At 42.1% G+C, this 12,582-nt stretch overlaps 1 protein-coding gene across 7 annotated transcripts in view; it reads right to left on the reverse strand.

Moving 5' to 3' along the window:
* The window catches only part of arid1b (AT-rich interactive domain 1B), a 717,990-nt gene that overhangs the window by 554,607 nt on the left and 150,801 nt on the right, over positions 1–12,582 (reverse strand). The gene's annotated exons all lie outside the window — the stretch shown is intronic.

Consider the following 12,582-nt stretch of genomic DNA (forward strand, 5'->3'; position numbering starts at 1 on the left):
CTCATGGCATCCGGTCAAACATGGACTAGGGCACCTCCTGCTGAAAGCCACCAATGCCTCCCGTCGCTGATGAATCCTGCGTACTGGAAAGGAGCCAATGTAACTCCACTATTTAAGAAAGGAGGGAGAGAGAGAGAATGGAGAATGACAGACCGGATAGTCTGACATCAGCCAGGGGAAACATTAGAGTCTATTATAAATTATATGATAACGAGGCATTTAGAAAAGAAGTCAACATGGATTTATGAAAGGGAATTTATGTTTGACAAACTAGTTGGAATTTTTTGAGGTGTTACTCATAGTATAGATAAAGTAGAACCACTAGATATTATGTATTTGGATTTTTAAAGACTTTTGACAAGGTCCCACAGAGGAGATTAGTAAATAAAATTAGAGTGCATTGGATTGGGGAAAACATACTAGTTGGACCGACAATTAGTTAGCAGACAGAAAGCAGAGAGTAGAAAGAAACAGATCATCCTCAAGATGGTAGGTTGTTACTAGTGAGGTCCACAAGGATAATGCTAGGTCCAGAGCTGTTCACAATCCATAGAAATTATTTGGATGTGGGGACAAATTGTAATATTTCTAAATTTTCTGATGGCACCAAGTGTGAGGAGGATGCAAGGAGGCTTCAAGAGGATTTGTGCAAGCTAAGTGAATGGGCTGGAAGATAGCAAATGGAATATAGTGTGAATAAAATGAAAGAGAAAATGCTGCAAAATCTCAGCAGGTCAGGCAGGATCGGTAGGGAGAGAAAATAGCTAACGTTTCAAGTCCAATGACTCTTTATCAAAGCGACAAGTTTGAAGTCATTCATTGTGGTAGAAAAAATGAGGCGGGAGAGTGTTTCTTAAGTGGTAAAAGATTGGGAAGCGCGGCTATCCAAAGGGACCTGAGTCTTTGTTCATGAAACACTAAAAGCTAGCATGCAGGTGCAGCAAGTAATTAGGAAGGCAAATGGTATGTTATCCTTCATTGCGAGGGGATTGGAATAAAGGAGTAAAGGAGCCTTGCTGCAGTTATATGGAACCTTGTTGAGACCTCGCCTGGATTATTAATTAAGCCCGTCTCATTATACAATAGAAGATCTAAAAAATAGCCTTTGCTCTGCTTGGTTCCACATTGTGGAAGCCAAGTTCCCTGTTATGTTTCTGCCACGGCCTCAAAGCTTAAGAGATTCTTCCCTGAGAGAAATCATGTTTGACATCCTTGGAACCCACAAGTTAAATGGAATTCAGTACCAATCAGAGTTAGAGCAGCACGATTTTAAACTTCGGCAATTTCTCAGCGCCAATTGATGCAGATGTGTGTTCAGAAATATATGATTGGTAAGACCAAATCCTTAGGGCTATGACAGATGTCGATGCTAACCCAGCTGTGAAGGGATTTAAATTTTGATCTAGGCAAAGGAATGCTAGGCATTCTGTACTCAATGCAAATTTCAATTTGTGCATCAGTTCCATATATGGTCGAATATGTATTTGCTTTTGTCAGCCCTATTTTCCATCTATATGGCATTAAGAGAAAGGAGGCCTACAGGAATAAAAATTATGGGCGGAATTCTCTGTCCCGCTGCACCAGATTTCTCTTTTCCTTTATAAATTTAGAGTACCCAATTATTTTTTTTTCCCAATTAAGGGGCAATTTTTCAGCCCAGCCAATCCACCGAACCTGCACATCTTTTGGTTGTGGGGGTGAAACCCACGCAGGCATGGGGAGAATGTGCAAACTCCACACGGACAATGACCCAGGGCCGGGATTCGAAACCAGGTCCTCAGCGCCGCAGTCCCAGTGATAACCACTGCGCCACATGCCACCCTCGCTGCACGAGATTTCTGGTGGGCCCGCACCCGGGATTCTCCGCCTCGCTAGCCGGCCAATGGGGTTTCCCATTGTGGGCAGCCCCATGCTGTCGGGAAATCCCTGTGCTGCCGGCGCAACGGAGAATTCAACGGTGGAGAATACAGCTCAATGTGTTTGAAAATAAAAATGTCCAGCCTCAAAATCCAACAAAATAAAAAAATGCATTCTACATCGCATTTACATCACTAACTGCATATTATAGCAAACTATCAGCTGTTGAAAGTGAGCCATCCATTTGACAAGGTGTTGTCACTGAACCCAAAGAGTACAAGTTTCCTGTCTTTTTATGCTTTCCTAAAAATCCAGTCGAGCATATTTTCAAACAATTCCTGGCCAGTGCTTACCTGGGCAACAGCCTATGTGCATTCTTTAGCATCTCACTATATACTATAGTATCAGGATGTTAATACAATACCATAGGTAGGTTCTTTACTCAGAGAGTAGTAAGGGCGTGGAATGCCCTGCCTACAACAGTGGTGGACTCGCCAACATTAAGGGCATTTAAATGGTAATTGGATAAACATATGGATGATAAGGGAATAGTGTAGATGGGCTTTAGAGTGGTTTCACAGGTCGGCGCAACATCGAGGACCGAAGGGCCTGTACTGCGCTGTTATGTTCTATACCAAGTGTGAATTCATCAGGATGATGCTTAGGATGTTATAATTATGAAGCGAGACATTGAGATACTAGAACTATTTCCAATGCAGCAAAGCAGGCTAAAAGATGTCGTAGTTTTTTTTAAATCATGTACAATTGGGAAGTAAATATAACAACGGGTCATTAGTTAAAAGCATAAAAACTCAGCCAGATTGAATTGATGAATCGGATTCAATGTTTACACTAATCTATGTCTGTAAAAAATACATGTATATATATACCTTTTCCTAAATGCCAAGAGTCCTGATAGGAGGAATGTTTAAGCTAAGAAAACTAAAACCAGCACAATGGTGCTAGATTTTGGACTTTGTACCAACCAGCAATATGATTGTTTTCATGTACCCAGAACCTGCCAGCCTAGTTTGTGGATAAAAGAGCAAGTCTTCAATCATGTAAACTGTAGAGCGATCTCAAAGGAAAGATCATATTAACTATTGAAACTGCTTTATTTGCAAACTGGTGGCCCCTTTTTTCCTACATAACTATGACTATATGCCAAGATTAATTCATTGATTATGAAGCACTTTGGGTAATTGTGAAGACATGAAAAATGCAAGGTGAACCCAAGTTCTATCTCAAATCACAGAACTGGCAGTCTGGGTTTGGAAGAAGGAGATCTGAAGGAGTAAAAATAATGTGTTTGAAAATAAAAATATCTAGTCCTCTCAGAATCCAACAAACTAAAAAGAAAAGGCTTTCTATATCGTAGTTACATCACAAAGTGCACACTATGGCAAACAATCAACTCCATTTAATAAGGCAAAATCTAATTTGTAATGCAGGTAGTATAGTGGTTACATCATTGGACTAGTAATCCAGGAGTATGGACTAATGTTTGGAGACCCCTGTTCAAAGCTCACCACAGCAGCTGGGGTTTAGTTAAATAAAAAATAAATCTCAAAAGTTATCAATAATGGTGACCATAGAACAACTGGCCTGTCACAAAAACTCACCAGGTTCATTAACATCTTTAGAGAAGGAAATCTCCCATCTGTACCAAGTCTGATGTATCTGTTCTGTATTGAATTCCACCTGCCACTTATCTGCCTATTCTATAAGCCTATGTATTGTTGCGTTCAATTGGTATCATCCTTACTGTTCTCACACAAAGTTTGGTACAATAAGCAACTTTTGAATTTTTAATATATTTATAGTGGTCATCGCACTGACCTTGGAAAACAACACTGTTTAACCATCCTCCAGTCTGAAAAACATCCATTTACCATGACTTGCTGGTTTCTGTCATTACGCCTTTTATATATAAAAGCTAACACTGACCCTTTTATCCCACGAGCCTCAATGTGGTACTTTGTTAAATCTTTCTTAAATCCATGTTGACAACATCCACAACATTCCCGTCACCAATCTTTTCTGTTACTTTATCAAAAAGATTTAATTTAATTAATCAAGCACAATCTGCCTTTTACAAATCCATGCTGCCTCTCCTTAATTAACACAAACCTTTCCAAGTGCTTATTGATTTTTTTTTTCCTGGGTCATAGTCTGCAAAACCTTAGCCACCATTGATGCTAAACTGATCAGTCTGTCATTGCCAGGAATGTCTTTCAATACTTTTTTGATTAAGGGTGTCATATTTGTCACTCTCCAATTCTCTGGCATTCCCCCATATCTCAGGAAGATTAGAAAATGATGACAAGTCTTCTAATATCTCCACTTCTACTTCCTTCCGTAATTAGGGGTGCTAGGCATTCAGGCCAGTGACATATCCATTCTGAGCAGAGCCAGTACATCTTGTCTATCAATTTTCACCCAATGAATTACCTCTACCATCGCCACTTCTGCTGGTATTTTCTCAGCATCCTCTTCTTGAGAAAATACCAGCATAAAGTACTCACTAAGCATTCTGGACTTGTTCTCTGCCTCTAAGCACATATCCTCTTCTTGCCCCTAATAGGATCTATCCCAATTCATATTATCCACTATTTTATATGCCGGCAGAATATTTCTGGGTTCCCCTCTATTTTAATGCCATTCTGTTCTCATACTTTTTCAAATGACAATGAGCCAGGGGAGGATGCAGAGAAATCTGTTTACATGGTGAGTTATGAGGGTCTGGAATGAATTGTCTGAATGTGGGGTAGAAGTTGAATGTGTACTTAAAAACAAAAATCTTGCAGGACTATGGGGAAAGAGCCAGGGGTGAGACTAACTCAATAACTCTTTCAGAAAACCACCACAGCCATGATGGGTCAAATCGCTCCTCTGTGCTGTATAATTCTGTGATTAAGTGATTCCAATAAGCAGGAATATTACATAATTACTCTTCACTACATTCTATCATTATGCAAGACCTAGACACTGGAGTGAATGCCCATTAAATGGTAATGCTAGATTTCTAATAATATCGAAAAGTTATTCTTTGGCCATGTTCTCTTCCTAACAGCACTATGGGTACACCTACACCAGCTGGACTGCAGCACTTCAAAGGATAGTCTCAGCACCACCTTCTCAAAGGAAACCAGGGTGGACAACAAATGACGCCCACATCCAATGAAAGAATGAAAATGCTTTTTGAAATTTTGTATTCAAGTTTGCATTTTTACATTATACATAAAATTAGAGGAGACGGTAACAGTTTACATGTTGTTCCTTTTCGGCGCCCCCCCCCCCCCTTACAATACATTAGAGTCTGTATCTTTTAAGGTGTCAACTCGGCTCAGTGGTAGCACCAAGGTGAACAACTGTCCTGTATTTTAAGGGATTGTCTCTTATTTTGACTGTGGCATCCCTTAAGGGTTGCCTTTTCTTCCATATTTCTAGGACAGCGTATGAGAGACTGAGCTTGGTGGTCTTGTTTGAGTGATTGGAGAGGGTCTGCAAGTCTGTGAGCCAGCCAGTAGACAGCTGATAATGTTGCAAGCCCACAAAATAAATTACAAGCTTAAACCAACACACACCCCACAACCCCACTTCTAATGGACTCCAGCACCAACCCTGCCCACCCCAACATTCACCAGCAACCACCCTCTCCACCCGATTGGTCTACAGCAAGCCCCCAGCCCCACGGCTGCACATCCCTTATTTTGTTTCAGAAGAGTTGGTCACTCTGGGTAGCGTTCTCACCTCCAAGTCAGCATGTTGTGTGTTCAAGTCTCACTTCAGAAACTTGAGCACATAGGGCAGCACGGTGGCACAGTGGTAGCACTGCCGCCTCACAGTGCCGAGGACCCGGGTTCAATCCCGGTCACTGTCCATGTGGTGTTTGCACATTCTCTCCGTGTCTGTGTGGGTCTCACCCCCACAACCTAAAAGATGTGCAGGATAGGTGGATTGGCCATGCTAAACTGCCCCTTAATTGGGAAAAAATAGAATTGAGACTATAATTGATTTTTTTAAAACAGACTTGAGCACATACGGCTGACATACATAAAAAAATTCCACAGCACAACTCAAGGAGCATGGAAAGTATTTATTCCTCGATCAACATCATAAAGCAAATTATCCAATGGTTATCTATTATTACCGTTTGTGGGAATTGTGTGTGCAAAGTGGCTGCTGTGTTTCTTACAAGCAAACAAACATTACTCTATTTTTTAAAAAGTAGTTCACTGTCTATAAAATGCTTTGTAATATTCTTTTTTCCTCCAGAGCCTGGGTTTGAATCCAGTTAAAAATAATTGGGTGAAAATGTAAATTCTTTGGCATTTGTAGAATCAAACATGAAATTAACTTGAGCATATTCAATCCAGCTCTGAATGTATGAGAAGATACAGAACAAAACTGCCCTCAAGTGGTAACCATGATGTGGAGATGCCGGCGTTGGACTGGGGTGAGCACAGTACGAAGTCTTACAACACCAGGTTAAAGTCCAACAGGTTTGTTTCGATGTCACTAGCTTTCAGAGCGCTGCTCCTTCCTCAGGTGAATGAAGAGGTCCGTTCCAGAAACACATATATAGACAAATTCAAAGATGCCAAACAATGCTAGGAATGCGAGCATTAGCAGGTGATTAAATCTTTACAGATCCAGAGATGGGGTAATCCCAGGTTAAAGAGGTGTGAATTGTATCAAGCCAGGACAGTTGGTAGGATTTCGCAGGCCAGATGGTGGGGGATGAATGTAATGTGACATGAATCCCAGGTCCCGGTTGAGGCCGCACTCATGTGTGCGGAACTTGGCTATAAGTTTCTGCTCGGCGATTCTGCGTTGTCGCGGGTCCTGAAGGCCGCCTTGGAGAACGCTTACCCGGAGATCAGAGGCTGAATGCCCTTGACTGCTGAAGTGTTCCCCGACTGGAAGGGAACATTCCTGCCTGGTGATTGTTGCGCGATGTCCGTTCATTCGTTGTCGCAGCGTCTGCATGGTCTCGCCAATGTACCACGCTTCGGGACATCCTTTCCTGCAGCGTATGAGGTAGACAACGTTGGCCGAGTCGCACGAGTATGTCCCGAAGCGTGGTACATTGGCGAGACCATGCAGACGCTGCGACAACGAATGAACGGACATCGCGCAACAATCACCAGGCAGGAATGTTCCCTTCCAGTCGGGGAACACTTCAGCAGTCAAGGGCATTCAGCCTCTGATCTCCGGGTAAGCGTTCTCCAAGGCGGCCTTCAGGACCCGCGACAACGCAGAATCGCCGAGCAGAAACTTATAGCCAAGTTCCGCACACATGAGTGCGGCCTCAACCGGGACCTGGGATTCATGTCACATTACATTCATCCCCCACCATCTGGCCTGCGAAATCCTACCAACTGTCCTGGCTTGATACAATTCACACCTCTTTAACCTGGGATTACCCCATCTCTGGATCTGTAAAGATTTAATCACCTGCTAATGCTCACATTCCTAGCACTGTTTGGCATCTTTGAATTTGTCTATATATGTGTTTCTGGATCAGACCTCTTCATTCACCTGAGGAAGGGGCAGTGCTCCGAAAGCTAGTGACATCGAAACAAACCTGTTGTACTTTAACCTGGTGTTGTAAGACTTCGTACTGTGCTCAAGTGGTAACATCGCCAAGAAAATCCAAAAGGCTTACTAGTTTGTAAAGTAGCAAATTTACTTGACATGGAGAGTTGAATGCTGCAGGTTGCTGTAGTATGAGCGACAAAAATTAGTCAAAACACACTCAAATTTGAGTAAATGTAATAATATGGATCACCTACCCTATATGGGCCAACTACTGAAATTTACATTGATGGAATGCCAACAGTTAATGCAAGGTTCTCCTATTGGTGGCAGTATTCTTGTATAAAGAGTTCAACTCAAAAAAATGACAATAATATGAGGTCCACATTTCTCCATCTCTCAAGAACAAGGACATTCCTTATAGCAACAGAAATTGAAATGGGGGCGGCCAGAACATGGAGGATCTTCAATTTATGTCTCAGCACATTCCCCAATACTACAATAGTATACCAATGCTACCAACATGCTACAGCAATAAGTAACACTGGTTTCAACATAATTTTTTTAGGTAGCATTATTTCTTTGTAGAGAAAAATGGGACATAATCTAACAATAATAATAATCTTTTATTGTCACAAGTAGGCTTATATTACAACTGCAATGAAGTTACTGTGAAAAGCCCCTAGTCGCCACATTCCGTGGCCTATTCGATTACAGAGGGAGAATTCAGAATGTCCAAATTGCCTAACAGCACGTCTTTCGGGACTTGTGGGAGTAAACCGGAGCACCCGGAGGAACCCCCGCAGACACAGGGAGAACGTGCAGACTCTGCAGAGACAGTGACCCAAGCCGGGAATGGAACCTGGGACCCTGGCGCTGTGCAGCAACAGTGCTAACCACTGTGCTACGGTGCCACCCTTACTTGATTTGAATTTTAGCAGCCCCCTCATATCTGCATGCAAGCGACAACAATTATCCACATAGACTGCTTCCATAAATAGCAATATTTTAAATTAACAACGCACATTTCAGGTTATCAACTTACTAGCACATCATTTTTTTCTGTGGAAAAAAACTCAAGAGTATTAGATTACAATAATATTTCAATTTAGATGACAGAAACTGAATTTTAAATTACAAATCATCTATATTGGACAAAGGAGGTTTCTGACTGCATGAAACATCTGTGTGTTAGACCAGATGACCAGGTGCAAGAAAGGAGACAGCAGCCTGTACCCCCCACCCCTATATCAATCAACTATTACCAGCTACAACTTGCTCACGGAAGCTCCACCTGTGACTTCCAGCCAAACTGCAGCAAAAGCATTCAAGCTCCAACAGGTATGTGACAAACATTAGCTATTATTACTGGGAAAGATGTGGAACTCATTAAAACTGCAGCACAAACAGCTCATTTTCAATCTTAAAGAAAGTAAAGAAAGAACCTGCATTTATAGAGCACCTTTAGCAGCATTAGGACATCTCAAAGCACTTGACAGTTAACAAGATGCTTTTAAAGTGTAGTCACTGTTGGAACATATGAACAATGGCAGCCAATTAATAATGATAATAATTGTTATTAGTGTCACAAGCAGGCTTACATTAACACTGCAATGAAGTTACTGTGAAAATCCCCCAGTCGCCACTGTGCCTGTTCGGGGAGAATTCAGAATGTCCAATTCACCTAACAAGCACGTCTTTCGGGACTTGAGAGAGGAAACCGGAGCACCCGGAGGAAACCCTTGCAGACTCGGGGAGAACGGCCCAGTACACTTCTGCCCTTTTTCAAAATAGTGCCAACCAACCAGAGGAGGGCAGATAGACTTCGACTTAATGACTCATCCAAAAGATGGCACCTCGGACAGTGCAGCACCATTGCCAGCCATACCTTCAGCCTCATGTTCTGGAATTCCCTCCCTTAACCTCTCAGCATCTCTCTCATTGTTGCTTAAAATCCACCTTTTTGGCCAAGCTTACAGTCATCTGTCCTAATTTCTCCTTTCATGACTCGGTGTTAAATCTTATTTGATAATGCTCCTGTGAAGCATTTTACAAAGTTTTACTACAGCTAAGAACACTGCATAAATGCAAATTGATGTTGCACTTGCTGTTGAAATGAGAATTAATACTCAAATTTAATGCAGTGGATAAGGCATCATGTTGAAATACAGAGCAAACCATCTAACTATGTTGAGTCTAAGATTGCCATGGCGATGGACTGCATGGATGAGGGTAAACAGCTGCTCAGAAAAAAATACAAGACTTAACCAACATTCTTGCCATGTCGAATGACAATTCAGATTTGGTTTGACATCATTTGTGGAATCGAAGGTTAACCAGTATTGTTTGGTAGGCTTGGTGTTAATTTGGCAGCAAGAAGGGAACCAGGAAGAACCAGATGAAAAAGAAGGTGTAAATAGGTTTGGAAAAGACAAAGAATATTAGAATAAACGGCTGTCCAGAAATGCACAGTGAGGCAATGCTAAGCAGACAAAGGTAGGTTTATATTGTATGCACATAAATGCACGTCACTTGATAAATAAGATTGACAAGCTTCAGTTGCAGGTTGTCATAGGGTTAAAGGGGAATGTTGGACAAACAGGTCCAAAGCTCCCTAGATGACAAACGGGATAGAGAGTGAATGAAGCAAAAAAAAAGGGTGCATATGCCAGATGGAAAATATAATTGAGAACCAGGGTGAGTGTAGAAGGCGATGTGAAAAAACAAACTAGAAAAGCAAAAAGAGAGTATGAGAGGGGACAGGCAGCACATAAAAGGGAATCCCCAAAAGTGCTCTATCGTCATATGAATTAGTCGCTCTCATCATCGACAGTCCCTCAAAATAGAGGATGACATCAGTCACGTTCAGTGAATCTTCAGATAACTGAGGAGCCCAACTCCAGATTCACAAGCTCTTCTGCAGTGGTGGCATGTTGTTTCGCAGAGCAGTGGAATGCACAGCCATGAGGTGGCTTCCCTCTCCTTCCACTGCAGCTGCTGCCATTCTGCCTCACTGCCAAGTTGCTGAGCCTCAAAACGGCTTGCGCCTTGATAGACAAGGTGGAGACATGCCAAGTGGTCCGCAGCCTTCTCCTCCTAGTCAGTGGCGTTAATGCCTCCGAACTTTAGGGTGGCCTTGAGCATATCCTTATATCTTTTCCTTTGGCTGCCCTTTGAGTGTTGCTCTAAAGAGAGCTGGAAGAGAACCTGCTGAGGGTGTCTCCTTACGGGCAACTTGATGCAATGGCCCACCCATCAGAGTTGATTCTACAGGAGAAGGGCTTCAATGCTGATAGACGCAGCTTCATGGAAGACGCAAATGTTGCCCGGCAGACCTCCCATCTTATGCAACGCAAGCACTGCTGATGGAAGCGTTCAAGGATCTTAATGTAGGGTTGATAGACAGCCCAGGTTCTGCTCAAGCACCGGATGGTGGTCTACAGAAAGGCCTTATAAACCTCGGCATTTTGATTTCCAACTGTCTCTGTTTCAAAAACGCTCTGGCACAGCTTGAAAAAGGCAGCACTGACACAGCCGACTTGGTACTGGACTTCCTCATCAATGGTAGTCCCTTGGGAGAGGTGGCTGCCGAGATATGTTAAGTGCTGTACACACGCCAGAGCCACCCTGTCTACATGGATGGTGTGGGGGATGCTCAACTGGCTTGGGGAAGGTTGAAGGACATTCATCTTGGTGATGTTTAAAGATGGGCCAAGCTTCTTATAGGAAGTATTGAAGAAGTCAAGCATTCTTTGCACATCCTGTACAGAGTGAGCCATCACGCATTTTTGACACATACCTAGGAAATGGCTGGAAAAAGACACGGAGAAACCCACAGTTTTAATGAGTGAATGGTGTAAGATATATTTGAGGATGGCCCGGAAACAAAACAGCAGGAAGAAAACTAAAATAATTTCAATGAAATGACATATATTTTGTTAATTACCTCAGTCAGCCAGCTGGGCACTCCAGCAGATTTTATACGCAGGCAGTGCAATGCACACTCCATTGTGCAGGAACAGACTCAGTTTATTTTTTGACTGTGCTGGATGTATACATCAGCTGTACTGCTTTCATCCAACCTTTCTATTACCTCAAAACAATCAATCAAGTTAGTCAATCATGATTGCATTTCACAAATCTGTGTTGGCTTTTCTTTCTTAAGTCAAGCATGTCCGGGCAGCACAGTGGCACAGTGGTTAGCACTGGCACTGCAGCGCTGAGGACCCGGGTTCAAATCCCGGCCCTGGGTCACTGTCTGTGTGGGTTTGCACATTCTCCCCGTGTCTGCGTGGGTTTCACCCCCACAACCCAAAAGATGTGCAGGTTCGGTGGATTGGCTACACTAAATTGCCACTTAATTGGGGAAAAAATAATAATTCGGTTCTCTAAATTTAAAAAAAAAGTCAAGCATGTCCAAGTGGCTGTTAATTTTGCCAGTGGATACATTATAAAACAATTATCAAGCAAACACAACATTCAAACAGATCTTCACTTCAAATCGGGTCTCGATAGAAGTCCTACTTGGAAGGCCAAGGATTCGATTCTGCCCTTGGTCCAGTACCACACATTCCAGCTACTCACTAGTAAACACTATTTAATAGAGAAACCTGTGCCTCTTAAGTGAAATATCAGAGAGACCACCAGGCTGTTCTACAGAAATTGCCATTCTTACTTAAAAATCTCGCAAACTCACTTGTCCATCAACGCTTCAATGAATGTAGAAGATACTTAAATATATTCAAGGCTAGTTTTGTACAACTTTAGAACAATAAATCTTTAAGGAACAGCTCCAGCATTGGGATTTATTTGAGCAATGTACCAACATTTAAAGATTGAAATCACAACTGTAAAATAATCCACTGTAAAAAGGATTTTTTTAAAATTATAATCAGGACAATCAGTAAATCTGAACTCATTAATGTCACCAAACAGGTCATTTGTCAATGATCCACAATACAAGCCAAACACTGTGATGTGCAACAGAATGGAAGGACATGGCATCACCTTCATGATCTGTCACGTATCAAGTTGTCACCAGATGGCAGCCTTTCCCAAATGAGGAAACTTTTTAATAAAAAAGCATTGGAGAATGTCACAATGTATGGTAAACTGTTAATATATTGCATTGTGATTTCAGCACGGAATAAGAAACATACATTAAAATGAACAGTTTAGAAATGT

The sequence above is a fragment of the Scyliorhinus torazame genome, chromosome 1, assembly GCF_047496885.1.
Source record: "Scyliorhinus torazame isolate Kashiwa2021f chromosome 1, sScyTor2.1, whole genome shotgun sequence".
In the NCBI taxonomy this organism is placed as follows: domain Eukaryota; kingdom Metazoa; phylum Chordata; class Chondrichthyes; order Carcharhiniformes; family Scyliorhinidae; genus Scyliorhinus; species Scyliorhinus torazame.